Source organism: Stegodyphus dumicola, chromosome 8 (genome assembly GCF_044657685.1).
Source record: "Stegodyphus dumicola isolate Sdum_Otavi_A_Nest chromosome 8, ASM4465768v1".
Classification (NCBI taxonomy): domain Eukaryota; kingdom Metazoa; phylum Arthropoda; class Arachnida; order Araneae; family Eresidae; genus Stegodyphus; species Stegodyphus dumicola.
This window is the reverse complement of record NC_140775.1, coordinates 143167542-143189862: the sequence shown is the minus strand read 5'-3', so window position 1 is coordinate 143189862 and position 22321 is coordinate 143167542. Positions and strand designations below refer to the sequence as shown.

The following is a 22321-nucleotide window of genomic DNA, read 5'->3' as shown; positions in this document are numbered from 1 at the left end:
TTCGGGCACTACGAAATTTCATGTTCAGACGTTTTTGGATTCATTTGCATATCACAAAACATTCACCCTCTTATGATCTTGTTTATTCATATTGATTATCTCACAGTAAAAAAAATATTACAATAAACAGATTTGAGATATTTTTTTATTTTGTGTTTGTAATCTTAATTTTGTTCACCAATGTATATAAGAAGTTTCATATTACTATTTATTATTTATTATACTATTATTTATTATACTCCTATAGAAGTTTTATATTACTTATTTATTATTTATTATACTATTTAAAGCTGCATTCGGGTTAACATTTTAATTTTTTTAACATTTTATGCCTTGTTAAAACAAAATCGCCCAATCGTGCTTTAGGAATATTTATAAAGCAACATTATTATCTGTACAAGGCACTATGCTAGTGTTATGTCCCTTTTCTCTTTAACGCTAAAAAGCAGTACTATGCAAACAATTAAAATACAAAATTATACATGGTTATTCATAAGTTTGAGAAATATTTTATAAATTCATCAGAAACTATGGAAGCGGTACCGAATTTTACTATGCCAAAAAGAAGCAAATTAATCAAGTTTTTATTACAGATTTTACAAATACTCAATGTGTCTACTTATGATGACATGGCAAACATCAAAGCGATAATCCACTTCGTTCACAGCCGACTACAGTTACAGCTCACACAATCGATCATAGCTAAACCATCAAGGAGTTGGTTGCAAACATCCCATAGATTAGTGAGGAATGGAGGTATAATGACAATCCTTGAAAGCTTAACAAGGATAAGGTCATGAGATTAAATGCATGGACCGGAGTGGATACCGCATTAAGGCATCATGTCGTACATCCTAACTACCTTTGGGGTAAATTTTGATTTGACTATAGTCGGAAGTACGCTCGATATTGGTCTCTGTGATAATGAGCCATTCAAATGTCTTCTTGAATGAGGTTATCATTAAGCTGTTCGAGAGAAGCAATAAGAAACAGAATGAATCAACGATGAAATGGCGAACGAGAAAATCGCTTAAATTTTAAATAAAATTTTAAAAATTACAACTTGTCGATAATAATCAAATAAATAAATAAACGAAAACAGCCGACAAATTCAAAAATCACAATAAAATTTCAGGTTCCAAATCTCAAATCTTTGTGCTTCATCACTCGAATCTTTCGAATTTTAACCTAAATAAGGTAATCATTCTAAGTTTTAGAATTAGTACATTTATTAGCATCTTGTAGAATAATTTATAAAAAAAAGAACGTTATTGTTATAATTATATGAACCTGGTTTACGAATATTTACTTGTGGTACCCCACTCTTAATTTTCTGAAAAGTTTGGTTTGGTTTATTAGGTTACGGTGTAAAGATTACGTTAATTTATTAACAGTTAAATTTTGAGTTAAATTTACTTTCCTATCGCTTCTTAATTTCAACTTACCACTTCCGGCCAGAACGTAGTTTTAGAATCACGTTTGAATGCAAATTAAGGAAGAGCTGTATTTAACCGCGAAGTTCTACTGTCTTAGTCAGAGAGAATCAGAGATTCTCGTTAGCACGAGTCTGTCCTTTTAAGCTACTCTCTCTTAAGCTCTTATTACACTCGGCCGTACTTTAGGCCCTTGATAGCTTCGCAGTCAATTAGCGTTAAGGGGCCAACTCCGTTAGAATCTTGATAGCTTCGGCTATATCTTTTTCGTTTAGTTTCGTTTAATTCTTAGTCTCTTAAGTTACAGCCCGAGTGTCGGCTTGACTGGAAAATATTACACTTGACTGGAATAATAAAGGGTTATTTCAGCCTTCTATTTTTGTTGTTTTCTGTAAGACGAACTCGAGCGATTATTCGCTTATCCGTTCTTAAGATTCTTCACATTCAACTGTAACTTAAAGTACACAGTACAGAATCTTTACAACGGCAGAGCATGCCAGGATTATCTTCCAAAGAGGAGGACATTCTAAGGGAAACTGACTAGTACTCACGGTTACAAGTAGGGAAAACCACGAAAACACATATGCAGCCAGCACGTTTGCCAAAAATCGAACCCAAATCAGAATTATCAGCGTTCAATGATTTTACAGCTCAGCCGCCGGTGGGGAATTTTCTGAAAAGATTTAATAAGATTTCTTAATTTAGCGCTCCATGTTTAGCATTTATCCATGTAAACTTTTAAAATAAACGTCCCCCATCTGCACTTGCTTTTATTTAAAAAAATTGGTTAAAGATAAAATTTGATCTCTAGTTATTCAAATGCTTTTTGTGAGACGCCATTTAGGAAAACGAAACTCAAACTTCGTATGTTAATTTATACTTCCATAACTAAATTATATGTATTCATTCTTGATAAATATAAGCGTATTTTTCAAAATCGCACCTTGAATTTGTTTTTCACTTACCTCACGTTTCTTTAAAACTTTTAAAAACACTAACTAAATCTTTTTCTTTTTTCTATAAAAAATCACAGACTAGGAAAATGTGAGATTCTTTAAGAATTCGGATTCGTCTCAACCTCTAGCTTTTCTTTGACCCAGAAGTTTTATCCCAACCGTTAGTTTAGCTTTATTAAACCAATGAGAACGATTACGGGAAGCAAATCCCACTAACCGTGCTACAAATCAGGTCAATCCAACCCCGAGATCAATTGCGGAAAAAAAATACCGTTTAAACCCCCTTGTCACCTGGCCCACGGCTTTAATTCCCTTCAATCAGATGATAAATGACATCACACTCTGGAAAAATGAATGCTATTTCTGAAGAATAGATTTCCCATCAGTGTTAAAAATTGTGGGAAAACTGTTTCGAAATTTATCGTAAAAAGATGCTCAGATTACAAAAGATTTAACCTTACTTTTCAGTTGAGCATCGCCGTACATTTTCAGCACTTTAAAATGGTAACCCGCATAGTTTTATTTTTTAAAAGACGTTTCGATCTTATTAAGTTGTTTAAAGCAGAAAGTGTGGAAATAGTTTAACTCGGTTACATAACGAAAGCATAATACTCTGATAGCCAATAAATGTTCCATTCTCGTATTATTTCAAGGACAAAATCACGTTTTCCTTCAGTCGTAAAACGTGCAAGACTAGTGCAGACCACCATCTACCGAAAGTACAACTACTAGTATTTTAAATCAAAGCTCTGAAAGAAACGTCAGCACAAAAAGGTAGGGGACATTCAACCGATATATTACGTAATTTTCACCGCCCTTTAAGAACAAGGTTAACGAACCTCATTCCAAATCATCTCCCGTCCGCCAGGTTTGATGCATTCACGCACTGATTAAGCAATCTGATCAGAATGATTTTTGGAGAGAAATGGTAGGGAAAGAAATACAGACTTTTTGCAAAACATTGCATTTCCTACAGCAGGAACGATCACTGTCTCGAAAGAGGTAAAGTTCAGGTCGTTGACATACATAACTGATGGCGTTCACGTTTTCGTATTTTGAAGTTTCACTTTCCGTTACGTACTTCGCGCCGGTTCTTTCGAATGATGATTACGAGATGGAAGTTTTTAAAAATTATTTTGGAAAGAATTGAATTGACGATGCTCTAAATATTTTTTTTGGTCCAAAAAAGGAAAAAAATCGGCTTATTAATTAATAATTTTCTACTTAAATTAATCATGTGCAATTTGCAAAAATATTTTGTCATAATTTAATAGTCTGCTCTAGGTTAGTGTTTTCACAATAAAAAAGGGAACTGAAATACAAAGGACAGCTTTTAAAACATTTTATTGAAAACAATTTTTTTAAATAAGAATACAGTTATGAGAGATGAGAATAACAAATTTAAAGCTGTCTAAAAGGCAGCAATCTCAGATTAAACATTCTTTCCGTCGAACTCGTCTAGCATTAACTGCATAAACAGTTAAAATAATTCTTGAAAAGTGATTTTAATTTATAATGAAGGTAGTGAAATAATAGGCATGTCACTCAAATGTTTTGAGCCCAATGTTAAATAATCATACCAATGTTAAATAATCATACCATAAAGAGCCACATTACTGATACGCAAAAGACACTGTATATTGCCAAATGTTATGTATAGCCTCATATCCACTTATTTCATGTATCAAACTGTTTCCCTACACATGCATTATTCACAGCGGTAATTTAAATTTCTTGAAAAGATACTGCTAATTAGCCTAAATCACAACACCAAAATTATATAAATCACAACAGTAAAATAGGCAAATGAATTGGCTATAAAGCCAAAATAAAACTTCTACTATCATTCAGCCGACTTTTACGATATTGATTTTCGGTTTCTGAATAGACTAGTCAAATGTTTTCCAAACAATTTTAAAAATATCGCAATACATTACGAGATAAGAATTATAAGTAAAATAATTAGTTTTGGATGCTTCGATGCTTTGACCCATATTACTTAAATAAAAAATTTTACCTAATTCAATAAAAATGTTACCTAATTTAGGCACTGAAGTACTCTTAAGATTTCTGAGTCGGCAAATGTTGGAAATGAAAAATTCCACATGCTTTAGCTCCAAAAGCAAAATAATGTATACTGCAGAAAGAAATTTTATTTTCTTGTGGAGAAGAATAGATCGTATCCGTTCTCAAACAAGAAAAGGAGAATTGATCCCCTTTTCTCGTTAAGGAGGCCGTCCATGTTAATTTCTAAACACTTTGCGGAAAGTTAATAAACTTCTGACGTCCTTGTCCGAAAAATTTATTCATTTTGGGCGCTCATAATATGGGCTACGTAATATGGGTAAAGTTTTAGCTCAAGGTTACTGCAATGACGTAACGATGCAATTTTTATTGCAAAGTGCACGCAATCATCGAATGAGGCTATTGAGTACGGAAAAAAAAAGGTTAACTCATGAATATTCAAGCCTTGACTTAAAATTTCCGAGTCTCATTCGATTCTTGCATCGATTTTCGTAACACGTACGCTTCTCAGGGTCACTTGTTTTCAAAAAGTCACAGAAATTAGACTGAAAACCTAAAAAGTACTCTTAAAACGTTCAGGGTTATGGTTTCTGATGAATTATAAAGAAATCCACTCAATATTTGTTGTGTGGAGCTTGCAAATCTCCTATTTTTGAGAACAATAATAAATATCCTCTCTAATTCTACAGTTAATGCTAAGCTAAAGAACCAGCATTAAATAGATTTGTTTTTGCACATGAAGAAAACACGTCAGTTCTTTTACAGTTTCCTGTGCTATTTCGAATAATCTATACTCATCAAACCATAAACCACTCGGCGGTTTTGTGGCAAACCACAAACAACTCAGCGGTAGGAGAAAAATTTTACATACCACAAAAGTGAGGTTCACCAAGACAGCTTCTTCTGAATCAACTACTTTCTTTAGCCTACAATGTCTTCTTTAGCGAATGCTCTCTCCTTTTTATTTTATTCAGTTTTATTAATGACGATGTAGAGGTGATTGCATATAATTGCAAAGGTATTTCGCAATCAAAACGCCTAGGTCCAAGAACAGCTAACAGGTTCCTAAAGCAGCAGCACCTAAACATTTTAGTCATCAAACAAGAAGACGAAACTGTTGACCCATTACCACAGATGCCATATTACGGGCAATGGAAAAATTAAACACCCTTAAGTATGACAATATGCAGATCCGATTGGAATGGATTATTTGGGTTTGGCAAAGCATATGAAGACCAGCGTTTCATCCTAATTCTGATCGAGAGAAACTGGAAGGAAAAGCAAAATATAAGGGTCTCGCTCTCCATCCCCCCCCCCAATACCAGTCTATCAAAAATACGTTCGAATCCTTTTATTCGAAATTTGAATTCGAGTCTATCAGCATGTTAGACAACCTTCTTTAACTATCATTCCGACAACAGAGGGTGGGTGACTGGAATAGGATACCTTTTTTTTTCCATATTCGAATACAATATTATAATAGAACTCAAAAAAATCTACCAGTGTTCAGGGGGTTTTAATACAATTAACTAGTTTATTTTAATAATGCATTTTCATAAATTCTTGAAGTTACTAAACATAATATAATTAACACGTATTTTATTGTATTCCTCAATTCCAGTCTTTTTCTTTAAATTGAAGTAGCCTAGATATTCGGAATTCAATACCATGGAAGTTTTACCTTAATTGTTACTATGTATTCAATATTTTCATTCTCACCCAATTCAAATCTCGATGTTATAGATTGACAGGAAGTACGTTGTCAGACTTAGTTCGGTTTTCTTCAAGATGTCCTATAGAGAAACAAAACAGCTTTTAATTGTTTTCCTATTGTTTGTTGCCATAAAACTTTCTTGTTTTACTTCTAAGGGTAGATTAAGCTGCTCTGTGAGACTTGCATTTTATTGCATTTTTAACGTATTGTTGTAATACTGTGAGTTTAATTTTGCTTTCAGGGTTTATTTTGTATTTGTGGCTATATGTTTCGCATATTATGTATTTATTTATCATGTAGAGTCGTTGATCCTTCGGTTCTAATTAATATCTCAACAGAAAGCGAGATACATGCAAATACGCTCCTCATAGGTCCTTCTGACCAGTTCTTCCCGATGCTTTTAGAAGACTGCTACATTTGACTCATGCCCGTGTTACTACACTACGACTCTGAGATTTCGGACGAGTTTTAGCTAGTTGTTATTCACCTATGCTATTTAAATAACAAATTCAGCTTATGCTAATGTGTACTCTGTAAGTGATTATTTTCATACACGACGATATTTCTCGAGCGCTAAGGAAGAATTGTTTGATACATAAATTGCTAATTCCTTCCTGTTTACCTGGAGAGATCATTCAGAGAGATGTCAACGAGCCCTTAGCCCCCAACAGTTTTAAAGGAAGCCTAACACTGTTTGCTTATAAGAAGAGATGCTTTCGTGGAGGTGATTCTACAAGAAATTGATACGCTTTCAAGCAAACCGTGGGGAAAGTCGGAAACAATAAGTAGCCAATTCATCCAGCGGAAATGAATTTGGGTCGGATTACTAATGTTTAGCGGTCTTAATTTACTCGAACACTGCTGGGATGACACTTGCACAGGAAATGTGATTCCCGTGGACGCAAGTTAGCTGACCAACGTTCATGTTTACGAAGTATAGTGTTACTATACCTTTTTTTAATACTTGCTACACTATTTATATTTAGAAAGTAAACTTACGAAACTAAACGAATGATTTGCTTCTGATATCTTCATCTGTAAAAATTGTTACTGTTTGGAGTTATAAAAAAGGCTCTAAAATTTTATTCAATATTTTTCAGTTTCTAACATGTTTATTTTCAAAAATTTCTATGAACTAGTAACCCACAAAAATATTAATTCAGCACCTGAAAACATTGAAAATATCAAAATGTTTAATTATTCCTTAGTTCAATAAGTCTTTGATTGTTTAATTACACAATTCTTTGTTTTGAAGCTGTGAATGGAAAAGACTCTTAAAGCAATTTAAAATTGAATCCTAAGTTTTAAAACTTTTTATGGATGTTATCTTTTCACATTTAAAATTGTGATTTTAAGATTTCGATTACACAAGCCATAGGAGAAGTCTTGTTATTGCGTTTTGCCTTCTGTGAACTGTTTTATATTAGTTTTAAAATATTCTGAGTTAAATGAGCTTTAAGGTACGAGTCTTCTACTTTAGTTACTGCTTATTTTAGTTATTACTACTAGCGTTAGCTGTGACATCAGCGTTGAAATTAATATGATTCAGGAAGACAAAGGGGAGAAATCGAAGAAACGAGGAGGGGAGGGGTAGAGAAAAAGAATGTGTGGCGTAGACGTGTAGCTGAAACTGGCGGTTTTACAAAAAAATAATTACGTACTTTTGTATTTAGTAAAAAGTACATACGAAAAAAGAAAATTCAATAATAAATGTTGTCTTAAATGTTCTTGGGTTCATTTTTTCGCTGCCATTCTGAACTACTAAAACAATTATTGTAATCTCGACCCCGTTGAGATTACAAAAATATTACAAGCACAAAAAATGTTTAAAGATATGAATACGTACAAAAGGAAATGAAAATAAGTAACATTTTAAACCACTACGGAGCAAATCTTAGTTGACAAATCTTACGGTTTACGAATGTTTTTGAAAATGACAGTAATCAAAAACAATCAGAGAGATCTTTGACCAGTTAAAAGTTTTAGTTCTCTCCATGTGCCCCATGAGTTAACGTCATCAATGAGCAGTTAAAAAAGATTTAATTCTCTCTGTGCGCTGACCGAATGATGTCAATACTGACATATCAAAAACATTATTCAAAGCAGATCACTGGGAATCAAAAACATGGGTTGAATGTTGACCAGGACACAAGTAAGTGGATCTTCATTTTAATTTAAAGCATTATTCGATTCGTTAGAGAATTGGAGGCTTATTGGTGTGTGTATATATAGACAGAGAAAAATAGTGTATATACGCATATACACTGGTGTGCAAAAATTAAGGACGAGACGGTTCTTTCAATATAACTTTGTACAAAAGCTTTCCAAATCAAAACATTTAATACCGTAAGATCCCCAATACGTAAGGACATGAGTAATATAAGCAACACTTACTAAAAGAGAAATCAGAGGGATAAAAAGAAGCTTTATTGAAAAAGTAGCATGGAGCGCAATGCGACTGAAGGCCGAAACATCCCTCTGATGGGTGTCCAGCAAGAAACATTCGGTCTTTAACAGCGGATATGATCTCCCCTGACTGCTAGGCAGGTTTCACAACGTCTGCCCATGCTAAGAATGAGGGTGTCAATGAGTTGTTGAGGCATTGCTGCCCATTCGTCTTGTAGCGCCAATCGAAGCCCCGGAATCGTTACTGGTGGTAAGGTACGAGCTGCCAAGCGTCTGCCTAGAAAATCCCATACATGCTCGATGGGATTGAGATTCGGAGACCGTGCCGGCCAATCCATACGTTCAATATCCTCACTCTCTAAGAGCTGTTCGGCAGCTACTTTGCGATGACATGGTGCATTGTAGTCCATGAAAAGGAACTGCGGACCCATAGCGCCTCTAAAAAGACGCACATATGGAAAAAGAATCTCGTTACAATAACGAGTCCCGTTGACTGAACCTGCGTCGAAGATGTGAAGGTCTGTACGACTACCAAGCATGATGCCTCCCCAAACGAGAACACCGCCACTTCCATACCTGTCCCTTTCAATGATGTTCGAGGGATGATTGCGGCTTCCCCGCTCTCTCCAGATGAGTATGCGATGAGAACCGCTACTCAGACTGAATCTGCTCTCATCTGTAAAGAGTACTCGTCCCCATTCATTGTCTCTCCAATTCCGGTGTTCCCAGCACCACAGAGAACGCCTTCTCCGATGGGCAGGCGTTAGAGGTACACATCGTACAGGGCGTCGTGCAAACAGACCACCACCGTGCAGTCTTCTGGCCACGGTAAAACGCGATATCGGTCGTACAGTCGCCTGTGTCGTGTGTCTAGCGATTTCTCCCGCTGTCTGCCGCCTGTTTCTTCTGGCCTGTAAGGCAATATACCGGTTATCTGCGGGTGTGGTTCCTCGTAGACGACCACTACTAAACCCCCGGATAGCTGTTCCTGTAGTTTGAAATTGTCTCCAAAGTCGTGAAACGATGCTGTGAGCAATTCCGAACTCTGCAGCCACACTTGTCACACTGCGGCCTTCCTCCAACTTCCCAATGATTCGACCTCGTGTAAAAGCATCCAGATGTCGTCTAACAGATTGATTATTCGCCATTTCTCGCTGAGGCAGCAACTCGGTGTGATTTTAACTGCTATACGGCGTACAATCTCTTTGCCAGAAATACTGATCTTACACCGACAACATGCTTTATACTACTCAGACACTCCCCCATTACGTCTACCTGCATATCTGCGCATGTGCTACCGTATATCACCTTACGTAATCTCCTGATTGGTCTTTCTGTCCGCTCTACCTCTTCGTTCAGCTGATATATGCTAATTTTTCGACTTCGTCCTTAATTTTTGCACACCAGTGTATATATATATATAAATAACTGTAATTGTGTGGTCATTATTCAGCGATTTTATGGCTCGGTCGCTGGTGAAGTATCCATTAATAAAACTCATTTTTTCGAAGGCTTGAGTTAAAATATTTAACTGTTTTTCAAGACTGAATTCAAAAGTTTTGAAAGGCATTAGAATTCCCTGAAAATTTGCAATCAGAACTGAGATCAATTGTTTTGCTTTTTAAGTTATCCATGAAGAAAAAAACCACAAAATCTTTAGTACAGAAACCTCCTTAAACCGCAGTTAACAGAACTTGAACCGAACAACTGGTTTTACAAAATAAGTCATTAAATCATTGGCCACTATTTAGTAATTTATTTTTATTGATTTCTCTATATTAAATTAACATTACTTTTAAAAAATACTAAATAGTGGTTTCTTTGCGTGGTCTTTTAATGCTTTTTTTGATGGAAAATAAGTTTATACAGCACTCAGTTCCTCTCGCGTGTACCTACTGGATCATTACGAAGGAAGGAAAATTAAACGATCACCTTAATTAACCAGAAAAATGACACTTAAAAGTGAATGCAAAATACTGACAACGTGCGATGTATCTTTCAAACGTCGGAAATAAAAATTCCAAGGTTAAGTGCGTATGTCTTCTTGATTTCCAAGACCTGAGGAAAATGATCGCCGTCAAAAGAACACTGATATAGCTAATACAGCGATATCGATTCACCTCTTCCTACAGCCTTCAAGGCATATGAAGTAGCAGTCTAAGGGGTTAAAAAAGAATAAAGTTTATAAGACTGCTGACTCGGGAAAAAGTCAAGAGTTCAAGGACTCATGACGTTGCAATGACGTTACAATAAAAGGGGAGATTGGAAGAGAAAAAAAAGTCATGTAGTACACTCCACAGTCAAGAAAGGGCAGACAGCTGGAAGAAAAGCAGGCAGTAGATAACTGCATCTATCAATTCAAGGTCAGGCAAACATATGCGCTGGTCGTAGTAAGTGCTTCGCTCGACAAAGTACATTAAAATCAACATTGCAAGCATAATCTGAATACACTCGCATACACTGCCACGTAGTATGTATACAAGAACTCACTGAATGGTATGCTCAGCTGCATAAATAAGATGCTAGGAAAACCTATTGATATCCGAGAGTGGAATTCACAAGAGTAGAAACAGATTGTTTCACGTAAAAGTGTTTATTTAGCCCTACGAAGTTTCATACATTTTGAAAAGAATCTGAACACGTTCTAAAATCTTTCAAATGTGAAATCCTTAATACAAGAAGAATAAGAAAACAAAATTCTGCGTAATTGTAAAAAGCTAAAGAAAGCATGATCTGGGTTTAACGAAAAAAGTTTAAGCGTTTAGATTTTGAAAACGAACCTGTATTTAAAAAAAAATGATATAAATGAACTCTGTTAAAATAAATGCATAATTACAACTTATATACAAAAGTTTTAAAGTAACAGTTCGAAGTTTTACATTTTTGTAAAATCTTAATAAAATTAAAGTAAGAGTACAGGAGAAACTATTATTTCAAGAGTAAACAGTGATAACTTCAGAAAATTTTGTGTAACACTCGGGACCGCCACTAGGTGATATTGCTGGACCGCGACCACTAAAATTTGCATAACTGCGTTCATTTTTTGATACGCGCTTGTGTTGCATGTAAATAAATTTATTTGAATTATTTAAACTATGGAAAACCACTCGAGGGCTATACGCCTAAGGGATGAGAAGAAGGCCTTTTCAGAGTAAACTAGCTTGCACTCGTATTACACACGGGAAAAACCATAAACACTTCCTTCCATTCAGCCATCCCGTTCGCTGAAATCTGGACCCGGAATAAACTACCACTATTCAGCGATTTTATCGCTCGGTCGCTGGTGAATTAGACGTCAGTAAAACTGATTTTTTCGAATGTTTCAGTTAAAATATTTAAAACTGATTTTTTTCGAAGGTTTCAGTTAAAATATTTAACTGTTTTTTAAGCCTGAATTCAAATTTGAATGTTTTGAAATGGGGAGGGAAAAAACATGACCATTCGAGTTTTCGATTTTTCCCTGGTTTTCCAACACTATTTAAATATCTAAGTGTTTTATTTGTAGTTTTTCATAAATTTAAAAATCTATTTAAAATAATTCCTTTATTATTTTTTCGTTTCAAAACTTCTAAAATTACTGCTGCCTTAGCTCTTTAGCTTACAGATGGGAGATTCCAAGAAACATTGGAAACCGACCAACTCATGAAACAAGTGCGTCTTCTTTCTGATCTGCTAATAGTTATTGGTACTATGTGCCTGTAAGTATCTTGCAACATTGAAACAATTATACTACGTGTCAAATAATTATACTAAGCTCAATTTTTATACATCATGTAATTCAGTTTAACGCATTATTTCACTTCTTTCAATCGATGTTTCATATGCTTGCAAAGCAAAACTACCGCTAGTTCCATAAACTTGCCGCCCAGATGGCACAGAGTTTAAGGGAGCCGACTGCGATACTGAAGGGGCCAGATTCGAATCCTGGAGAACGCATCGTTGTAACTGTCCGTCCCTTTATAGAAGGCAACGGTAGACACCTATTAGGTGCCTCCACAATAAAATGTCCACACCACTTGCGACCTTAACGAGTGGCCAATGTCGAATAGGCAATGCCTGCCATTGGGAAAAACAGTTCCATAAACTAAAAATAATATTTTACATTTTAAATAGCTGCACTGTCAACAAATATAGCGGACGGTTCTACAACAGCCTGATAAGAGTTTTCACTATATATTTAATAAAAAATTTTCTATGAATCTTCCTTCTTTATTAAAGATCTTTCGTTACTGTTTTTAAGCTTTCATTCTTGCGCTATAGTTTTATCATAAATAATACTGAAGCCCTCAGTTGACCGGGTTATGCATATTTTGGATAAAACTAGGCGATCATTTTCCAACGAGACACAAATAATAATTTTAATTAAAAATAAAAGACTGAAATGATTTAGGGAAGTTTTTGATTTGAAGAGAGGAAATGTCGACAAAAGATGATTACTGACCTTGGACGAATCTGCAGAATAGATGTATTAGTTGACAAGGTAAACCACGCTGGTTAACAAGTTAAAAGATCGCGACAGGTTTAACTAGAATATTCACTAAAACTGCTTTTATACTCGTTATCAATTAAAAAAACTGCGATTATATGGCAAGAATTTTTAACATAGCAATAATACAGCATTTTCCTCAGAAAAATATTATTTTAATCGGAAAATATAAGTAAAAAAGATTTAAAGTAAAATTTTAGCTATATCACAATACCACCATATTTGCAAGATCAATATTTAATAAGCTAACGTAGTTTTGGGGCAAGATGAACAAAAACATAATGCGTTAATAACTGCTAACAATCAAATGAATAATTGTATGATTAAGTAAACGAAAATTAATATTTTCCTAAAACGGATTTTTAAATTACTGTAAAAAAATCCGTACTGTCACTAATTACCCTATTTCTCAGCTTAATCTTTTGCACATAAACCAAACAACACAGAAACCCTAACTGTAAAATGTTTTTCTAAACTTGATGTTGCTCGTTTTTGAAAACCAGATACGCAGAAAGAGTTTATTGTGTTTGACTTATTTTTAAATAATTTTTATGTCTATGCTACGGGTAAGAAATATATATTCTGAGCATTACTTGTACATTTCTATGATTTTAGATTTGATAGCGATCTGATCTTATGCACCTTTCATATCTGCCAGTCAGTGAGTACGGATAACCCTTCCTCTACTGGCAGCCACCTCTTGAACTGACCAGCATTTCTAACAAGGAATGTTTTTTGAATAATGAGAATATGAAAAACCATTAAGGAAAAAATCTGGAAAAGATGAGTCTGCGGGTGCCTGTTATACAGGGTGTTTCAGCAAATCAGTTACAGACTTTCAGGAGAGACAGAGTACTTTTAGACAATGGAAAATCACTTAGAAATGCAGGTCGGAAACCTGCATTTCTAAGGTCTGGAATGGTAGTGACAACATAAAACACAAGAAAGGAAGCACATGAACAGGGTGAGAAAACAGGTTTATTATGCTTAGTACAACAGAAACCAAGAAATAAGAACAAAAACAAACAACGACTATCATGTTCGAAATTACGACCCCGGACCCTGATGCAGGCCTGACATCTTCGGCACATACAAGATCTGATGTTCTGGAAAATACCCTTACTTCCTCAGCAGCGCCACGATGCGTGCAACAAGTTCCACAGCACTGTTAACGAGGGTTTCGTACACCACTGTCTTGACGTACCCCCCCCAGAGGAAGTAGTCAATGCATGTGAGGTTTGGCGATCTTGCTGGTCAATGCACTGGACCATCCCTGCCGATCCCATACGTATCCCAAACTGTTTTGGTTCTTATTTATTGATTTCCGCTGCACTAAACATGATAAACATATATTCTCACCCTGTTCGTGTCGTTCCTTTCTTGCGTCCTGTGTCGTCACTACAGCGCCAGGAAATTGTTTCCCACAATGTATTGCTATGTCATTTTCCATTGTCTAGGTGTACTCTGTCTCTCCTGAAAATTTGTAACAGAATTGCTGAAACCTTGTTTAGTGAAAGTATCTTGACACACTATGAAATTATCATCACATAAGAGTTGGAAAGAATTGTCATTAACGTAGCTTATTCCCGTTGCTGATATTTAATAAAGTCACATAGCAACAAGGTACACAACTTGCGTAAAATATGACCAAGTCATAAAATGTGTATTAGTATAACAGATTCAGACAAATGTACAAAGCTTATTAAAAAAATTCCTAGGGAACATTTTCATCACCAGCGTATCTTGTTCCTAGATTCAGTCAAATATGTAAGACTTGCCTTTTATATTAATTAGCATTTCACACGGCGTTTCTGTGACGCGATATTCAGAGCGCTTCTGGTATGCCTAATGTTGCATTTGTCTTGGCCTTGTAACCAAGGGCATGATATTGATTTTCCAAATGCATTCTGACCTTCATCTACAACACTCAAGAAAATTGTGAAAAAGAAAATAACTTTTAACGGAGATTACTTTAATATTTTATAAGGAAGTATAAAATATTTCTCATGAAAAGTCTAAATCTTTTAGAGTTACCAAACGCCCTCTTTATTTATTTTTCAAAAATGAAATGTCTTCATTTTCAAGGATTAAATTAATGTCTCCAAAGAATTTTCAAACTCGAAGTGAATGTTCGGTAATTGGATCTGAGAAATAGCTTAGCTTAGCTTAAAAATAGCTTAGCTTTAAACTACGGAAGTTAAAAATTCGTTGCCAGCGAGGACTTATTTCCTCAAGGGCAAATGATCATGTGCCTCAAGCTTCCATTTTCATGGGGACCACCAAATCCTTATCTAATGTTTAAAAAATGCAAAATTTAAAATATTGTTTTCAACTATGGGATTTAAAAATATAAAATTAGAAGAAAGATTTTTTTTTTAATTTTGCGTTTTTTTATGTCTTTATTGAAAACTCCGAATACTGAACCTTTGTTTTGCACTCTCAATGGCGACTAATGTTGTTTATTGGAGACTGACTAACGGCAGCTTGCGCAGTCAGTCTCAGCTATTCATGTGGACACCACATCTGAGGCTAAAGATGTCATGTGAATATCGATTATTGTAGGCATGGTTATATGTTTGATTATTAAAGTGATAACACTTGAATTACATGATTTTGACCTTATTCCTATAATTTAATTAAGGTTTGTAATAAAATTAGCAAGAATTCTTTAGTTCATTTTATCCCAATTTTTACAAAAAAAGAAAAATAAGCCTCTGATATAAACTACAGTGTCTCACAAAAGTGATGGGACACTTGTGCTTTACGAAAGGAAACTGTAATAAAATAAATTAAAAAAACATGTAAAAATTGTTTGTGGGTGTGTTTCATACTTAAATTTAGTAAAAATTATTACATAACATACATTTTCTCAAAATATTAAAATAATAATTTAATAAAAATACAATTGTTTAGAACGGAGCAAAAAATGGCTCATATAAGTGATGGGACACCATTAGATACTACTACGTACTACAACAAAAATATTTTTTGGGGTTTTTATTTTTACTCAAAAGCAATTAGCAATAATTTATAAAATCGTCTGCAGTCTTTCTCTCCAGTTTGTTTTGAAAGTTTTGTGTTTTTTAGCTCTGTGCAGCCATGAATGCTAAACGAAAAGAAACTTTGCCTGAAATTCGAAAATTAGTTATTAATTTGCATATTGAACGTGAAAAATCTATTAGAGAAACTGCTGAAAACATGAGTCATTCAACAGTTTTCAATACCATTAAACGATATAAAAAGAATCATATGATTCAGGATAAAAGAAGATCTGGCTGACCATCAAAGCTATCCAATGGAATAAAGCGAATTATCGTTCGAAATATTAAAAGAATTCCAAGAATGAGTGCTCCTAAAGTTGCTGCTGATTTACAAGCATTATATGGAGTAATTGTTAATCCTGAGACTATTAGAAGAGTAATTCGATTTGCTGGATATCACGGTAGAGCAGCCAGGAAAAAATTCTTCGTAAGTGAAAAGAATAGAAAACTCAGACTGGCTTTCGCAAAATCCAACATAAATAAGAATTCTGATTACTGGAATGAAGTTATATTTGCTGATGAGAGTAAATTTAATATATTTGGTTCTGACGGTAGAATCGTAGTGTGGAGAAAACCCAGGGAAGAATTTCATAAACAGAACTTGGTGCCAACAGTAAAACATGGTGGAGGCGGAGTTATGGTATGGGGTAAAATTACTCCAGAAATCACAAAAAAATTAGTGGAATTCATCCCAAGAAGATTAAATCACGTTTTAAAAGTAAAAGGAAATCCAACAAAATATTAAAACATTTTAAGAAGTAAAATTTTTCGATAAATATTTGATGGAAAAGTAAGTGTCCCATCACTACGTGAGCCATTTTTTGCTCCGTTCTAAACAATTGTATTTTTATTAAATTACTATTTTAATATTTTGAGAAAATGTATGTTATGTAATAATTGTTACTAAATTTAAGTATGAGACACACCCACAAAAAATTTTTACATGTTTTTTTAATTTATTTTACTACAGTTTCCTTTCGTAAAGCACAAGTGTCCCATCACTTTTGTGAGACACTGTATATGAAAGACATATTTTATATAACACATAAACAGAACCATGAAACCAAAACGTATAAAAAGATGAAATGTATATTTTGTTTAAATATTTTAAAATGAAAAAATAGTACTTTTTACCTTATTTTCAGTTTTCAGAAAATATTTTGTGCCACATAAACAGCAATAAATGTGCGTTAGTAAACAATTAAAGGTGCTTCAATGAAGTTGAATTTTCCAATATGAGTTAAAACGCTAATCGATTAGCTTACGTTAGAATTCGAAAAGGTCAAAAGACACAGACAGACACACACACACACAAAAGCAATTATTCGAGTTTGTGAATCACAAATCTAGAAATCGTTTTCAAGATAGAGATTCTCGAAATTCGAAGATTCGAATGTCTTACTCCTAGTTATTTTAACATGTCGCCAAGACGTAAAACTAATGCGCAAAGACTCTAGACGTCCAATTTATATAATATATTATTTGCGTGTTCCGCATTTCGTCACTTGCCGGTTAACCTTTTTACGTAGAATAACATTTTCATCGAAGGGAAACCCCGTTAACACTTTCTTTCTCCGCCGTTTCTTCAGAACAGACAGCTTCATAAGAGGTAACGAAAGCAAATGACGTCACTTCAGAAAAGGAAATGACGTCTCCCGGAAGGGCTGGCCTCCGACTTCTATGAAATCTCGATTTGGAGAACATTTAGCAGGAAAAAGGCACCGCATACGTGTTACGAACTGATTTTCCTTAGTCAAGAAGCATATTTTAGCGCGAGTCACAGGACATTGTAAGGAATTATTTTAAATACGAAATTAAAAAATATACATACTTCTATATATTTGCTTCTTTTTTGTTGTTTCCTAACACGTTTTTCATACTCTTTTGTCACTTTAAATTTTGTCATTCGTATTAATTAAAATTTCGATTTTTGTTTGATTCGAATAAAAACGTGACATTTTGGGATTTTATTGGCTTTTCATTGAAGCAGCATTTTATTGGCTGCTCATTCTACTTCCTTGAAGCGGGAAGGGGGTGGGAAGGAAAAAAGTTAAACTTCCTTTCACTTTAATTTTGCCAGGCTTCCAAACATTTTTATTCTTTTCTTTTTTATTGAACTTCCTTATATATAAATTTAATAATGGAAACGGTACTAACTTTCTATTCTTTTTTAGCACTGTGTACTTCTTTTTTTAAATCTAGAGTCTGGTATTTCGCTGACTTTTTTCGGGGAAAGTTTGGTTAACATTTTCACAATATACACTACTTTACTTCCTTTAACAGAATGAGCAAAATTAATAAATTAGTTATTATAAGTTGGTTCATTATACACATCATTTAGGAAGGAACAGAAAACGTATTTCAATGGTGAGTTCACCTTACTAATATAAGCATCTTTAAATACCTTTTTCAACAATTTTCAGCTAGTCCATTAAAATTTAAATTTTAGCGTCACAATGACATTTACTCATAAAACAAACCTTGATGGCTCGACAGTTTTCCTTAAGAAAGTCTTCCAAAGAGGCATCTTTTCTAAATTGGAAGTTTGCCATAGTAACCTAACTAATGAATCATTGACTAGTAACTTCAAGACATTACTAATGGTTGCAGTCAGATAAGCGTGATCGATTATTATAGTTAATTTCCAGAAGGAATTTTTTTCCTCAGCTTCATTTTATGGCAGTTCTCCTTTTCGTTCGCATTAACCTTAAAAAAAAAAAAAAAAAAAAAAAAAGACATTTTATATAATATTGAACTCATTAAAACGTAATAAGAGCTTTTTCTAGTGAAAAAAACTTTTAGCTCTATTTTTTTAACAGATTTCTTTGTTTGAATCATATTCTGAAATTAAGTTTTATTATTTCAAGAGCTCCCACAAATAACAGGCGACATTAAACTCTCCAGAAAATTAAATGTGTGACAGTATGGGCCACCACAAGCTGATACTAGGTGAGATCAATGTCAATTGAAATTACAAAATCACGTTCGTGTTTTAAATAAACGCTTTTAACAGCCGTCATTAAAATTAATCCTTCCAAAGTTTTGCACTGAAACATTTGTTTTTTTAGGTTATAATTTGAATGATGATAAATATGTGAACATTTGAATTTTCGAATCTCGAATTTTTTCCAAGATTCGAATGCTCTATTTTAAATATTTATCCTAGCTGTCATTCCCCTGTTTTTTACATACGTTCTCCTTTTCTTTAGGTGGAAGTAATTGAAGGTACTAAAGGCAATACCTCTATGTGCTTTCGTTAGTTCACCAGCTATGCATCAGTTCCAGCACAGAGATAATCCCGAGTTCCGGCTCCGGGGAAACAGCACATTTTATTCTCTCTCCTGTTTTTCAAGATCTATATTTTAGAAACTATCTATGTAATAGTATGTATAAGTATGTAAAATACTTTTAAAATATAATTTCTACACTTTTAAAGAATGAGTTAAAATTTTAAGATTTTCGCGTATGCGAATCACTCAGATCAATTTATTTTCAAAATAATCAATTTAGAATACAAAAATCTCGTATTATAACAGGTTATCTCCATACATCAGATTTAGGATGCTACGGGAATGTTGCCTGAAACCACATGTATACAAAATGGTCCCGTAAGGACGCGTCCAGGATCTTAATATCTCCAAGCGTTAACGTTCTTTTCTCATAAACAATGCGATCTGGAACACCCGTTTAGAAACCTATACTCCGACAGCTTAAAAAAAAAGCTCAAATTCATGAAATTTTAAAGAATCATACATATTTTTAGTAACCACAGATTCAGACTGTTACTTTGTAGATCAATTAGGTCTTTTTTTGGAAGCAGGCAAGATCAAAAATATGCAACGCCGTCGCCGGGAATCCAACCACGGACCTCTGGAATGCACCCCCAGCGTGCAGACCACCACACCACGAAAGCACGCCAAGAAGGCGGGATAAATACCTTATAACTTAATATTATTTTTCTACATGTAGACAGTTATAATCATTAATAAGACTGAATGCAGTTCTAAAGAAGGGATATTTTTATCTCGGAAAAAATATTTTGCGAAACATATGCAATCCACATTACTTATGGAAAAAAAAATTATTTTGAGCCATTTCTCTTAACAGACAATTTATTTCCCGATCATCTCATGAAATGTTTCCATGAAATTCGCAAACATTTCACTGTTAGATCTCACAGAAACTAATTATAAGCAAAGCACTAAACCAACAGGTGACTTTTTCTTTATGCAGCAGAAAGCCAACTGTAGGAACTCCAGTTACCTAAGTAATCCAATTTCAAGGTGAAACCGCAAATCAGAAAGCGTTACATAATACTTGATACGAGTTACATAATAATTTTGATGTAAATGACCCTGGACATCGAATTTTATGGAGAAGAGGCCATATAATTTATTCAACATGAATTGAGCACAATGAAAGCAACTATAATGATAATGATCAAAGCTTACACAAAGTGTTCCAAAACAACTTTGAAGCAGTTGGGAGACTAGGATATACTCACTGTTTTTTATTACAGCAAAATTGTGATGTGAGCGTGTATAAAGGAAAATTTTCTTCGAAATAAAACACAGTTCAAAGTTCTATCGTTGACATTCACAAATTTAATTAATTATGCTCAGAGGTTTACAAAACTAGTCTGGTAACTTAAAGACGTGGAAAGCGGAAAATGTCACGTCACTCTTAATATTTTGTATGGAATAATGTTTCCTTTCTCTGAACAAACTAATTATAATTTATTCTAATTATATCAAATTCTGTTTACGTGAACAAGGACAGGTACCGGAAGCTCCGAATAATGGGCATTCATGCATGTGTAATTACTCAGTTTTGTTTCCACTGGAAAAAGATTTAGCATTCAAAAATTTGCCCATTTTTCGTCCATTCAAATTTTCTAAATCCTAGTTTTAAAAAAAAGTTTAATATTTTCACGTAAAAGTTAGGAAACGTTGCTTTTATTGAGGTGCAGGAGAAACACGCACTTCAAAAAACAAAGGGGATTTAACTCTTGTAACTCCAATGGACTTAGAATGCGATTATCACTTCCTGAATGCCAAATTACAATCCCGAGTGTCAGATTCTTAATTTTTTGGAAATAATTCGACATTTCATTTTTAATGTCTGCATATAAACCTCTCAAATAATCCTACTCTTTCTCTCTTTACATATATCTGAGCTAAGCAATTTTTGAAAAATAAAAAAAAAATATGAACTGTTAGCCAAATATTTTTGCCAAATTATTTTGAGAGAATAAACCGAGATTTTCGAGTTGTAACCATTCTTCATTTACTCAATTTTGTTTGTATTGTCTTTATATGTATATATATTGTGTAAATAAAAAAGTACAGTTTAAACACTACTCTTAAACTTGTTTTCCACTGAACAGCTATTTCTAATTTTGCTTCAATTTAAGAGTCTTATTTTTATGAATATTAGCATACGAAAGTTCTGAGACACGTTCTACGATTCGGATTCGAAAAAATTAAAAACTAGTCCCAATTCTTACCCTTGCCATTATTACGCTGATTAAATTTGGTTCTCATCACCCGCGCTATAATGGGGACTATTAATATTGCAGTTAATATATGATTAGCAAATATAAGAAATCCTTTCGAATCAATTCACAATTTTGTAGACAGCTAATTTTTCACAGAATTAGGATGATTCAACAAAACAGAACTATCAAATTTAAGTTTAAAAAAATAGCTGATTTTTGTCTTTCATTTCACCTTCATCATTCTGCATCCTTTCTCCCCACAAAGAGAGCGGGAACGATTACGATGCAAGAGGGAAAGGGGAAATATATCGATCTGCGCACGCACAGCGAGTGTCGGTACAGGTAGAAGTGGGATTTTCTCAGCAATCAATATCGAGGTTAATGGGTCAGTATACGTCTGGCAGTAGATCGGAACATTCAGGGTTTGTGAATGTGGAATACTTAAGTGAGAAAAGGTTTACGCCGGCTGGGATGAGGGGCGGGGGTTCAAGACACAAAAAACACTTTTCATGTTCGAAGTTTCATTTAAATAGCTTGCCGAGCTGCTACGTTGCGCGCGGAAGTCAAATCTCCCCCCCCCCAATTCGACACATGCGTACAACAGTTGCGGATATTGAACTGCCCGATCGTTCAATCTCTTTTTTCAAAACAATATCTTCATAGTTATACCAGGCTGTAAAAAAAAAAATTTGAAAGTTATTTTGACTCAAAAAATTTATATAGGATTATACAGTTGAATGGGGGAATTCATATGGGTTGAATT

General features: G+C 34.2%; 1 protein-coding gene across 5 annotated transcripts in view; it reads right to left on the bottom strand.

Annotated features, from left to right (window-relative positions):
* Window positions 1-22321, bottom strand: part of Ndae1 (Na[+]-driven anion exchanger 1) — a 294988-nt gene that overhangs the window by 214281 nt on the left and 58386 nt on the right. The window contains exon 1 of one of the 5 annotated variants that reach the window (XM_085822522.1): window positions 17196-17216. The exons of the other annotated variants lie outside the window; for them this stretch is intronic. The gene's annotated coding sequence lies outside the window, so the exon portion shown is untranslated. Of the gene's footprint in view, window positions 1-17195; window positions 17217-22321 lie in introns of those variants that run through there. 5 annotated transcript variants of the gene reach the window in all.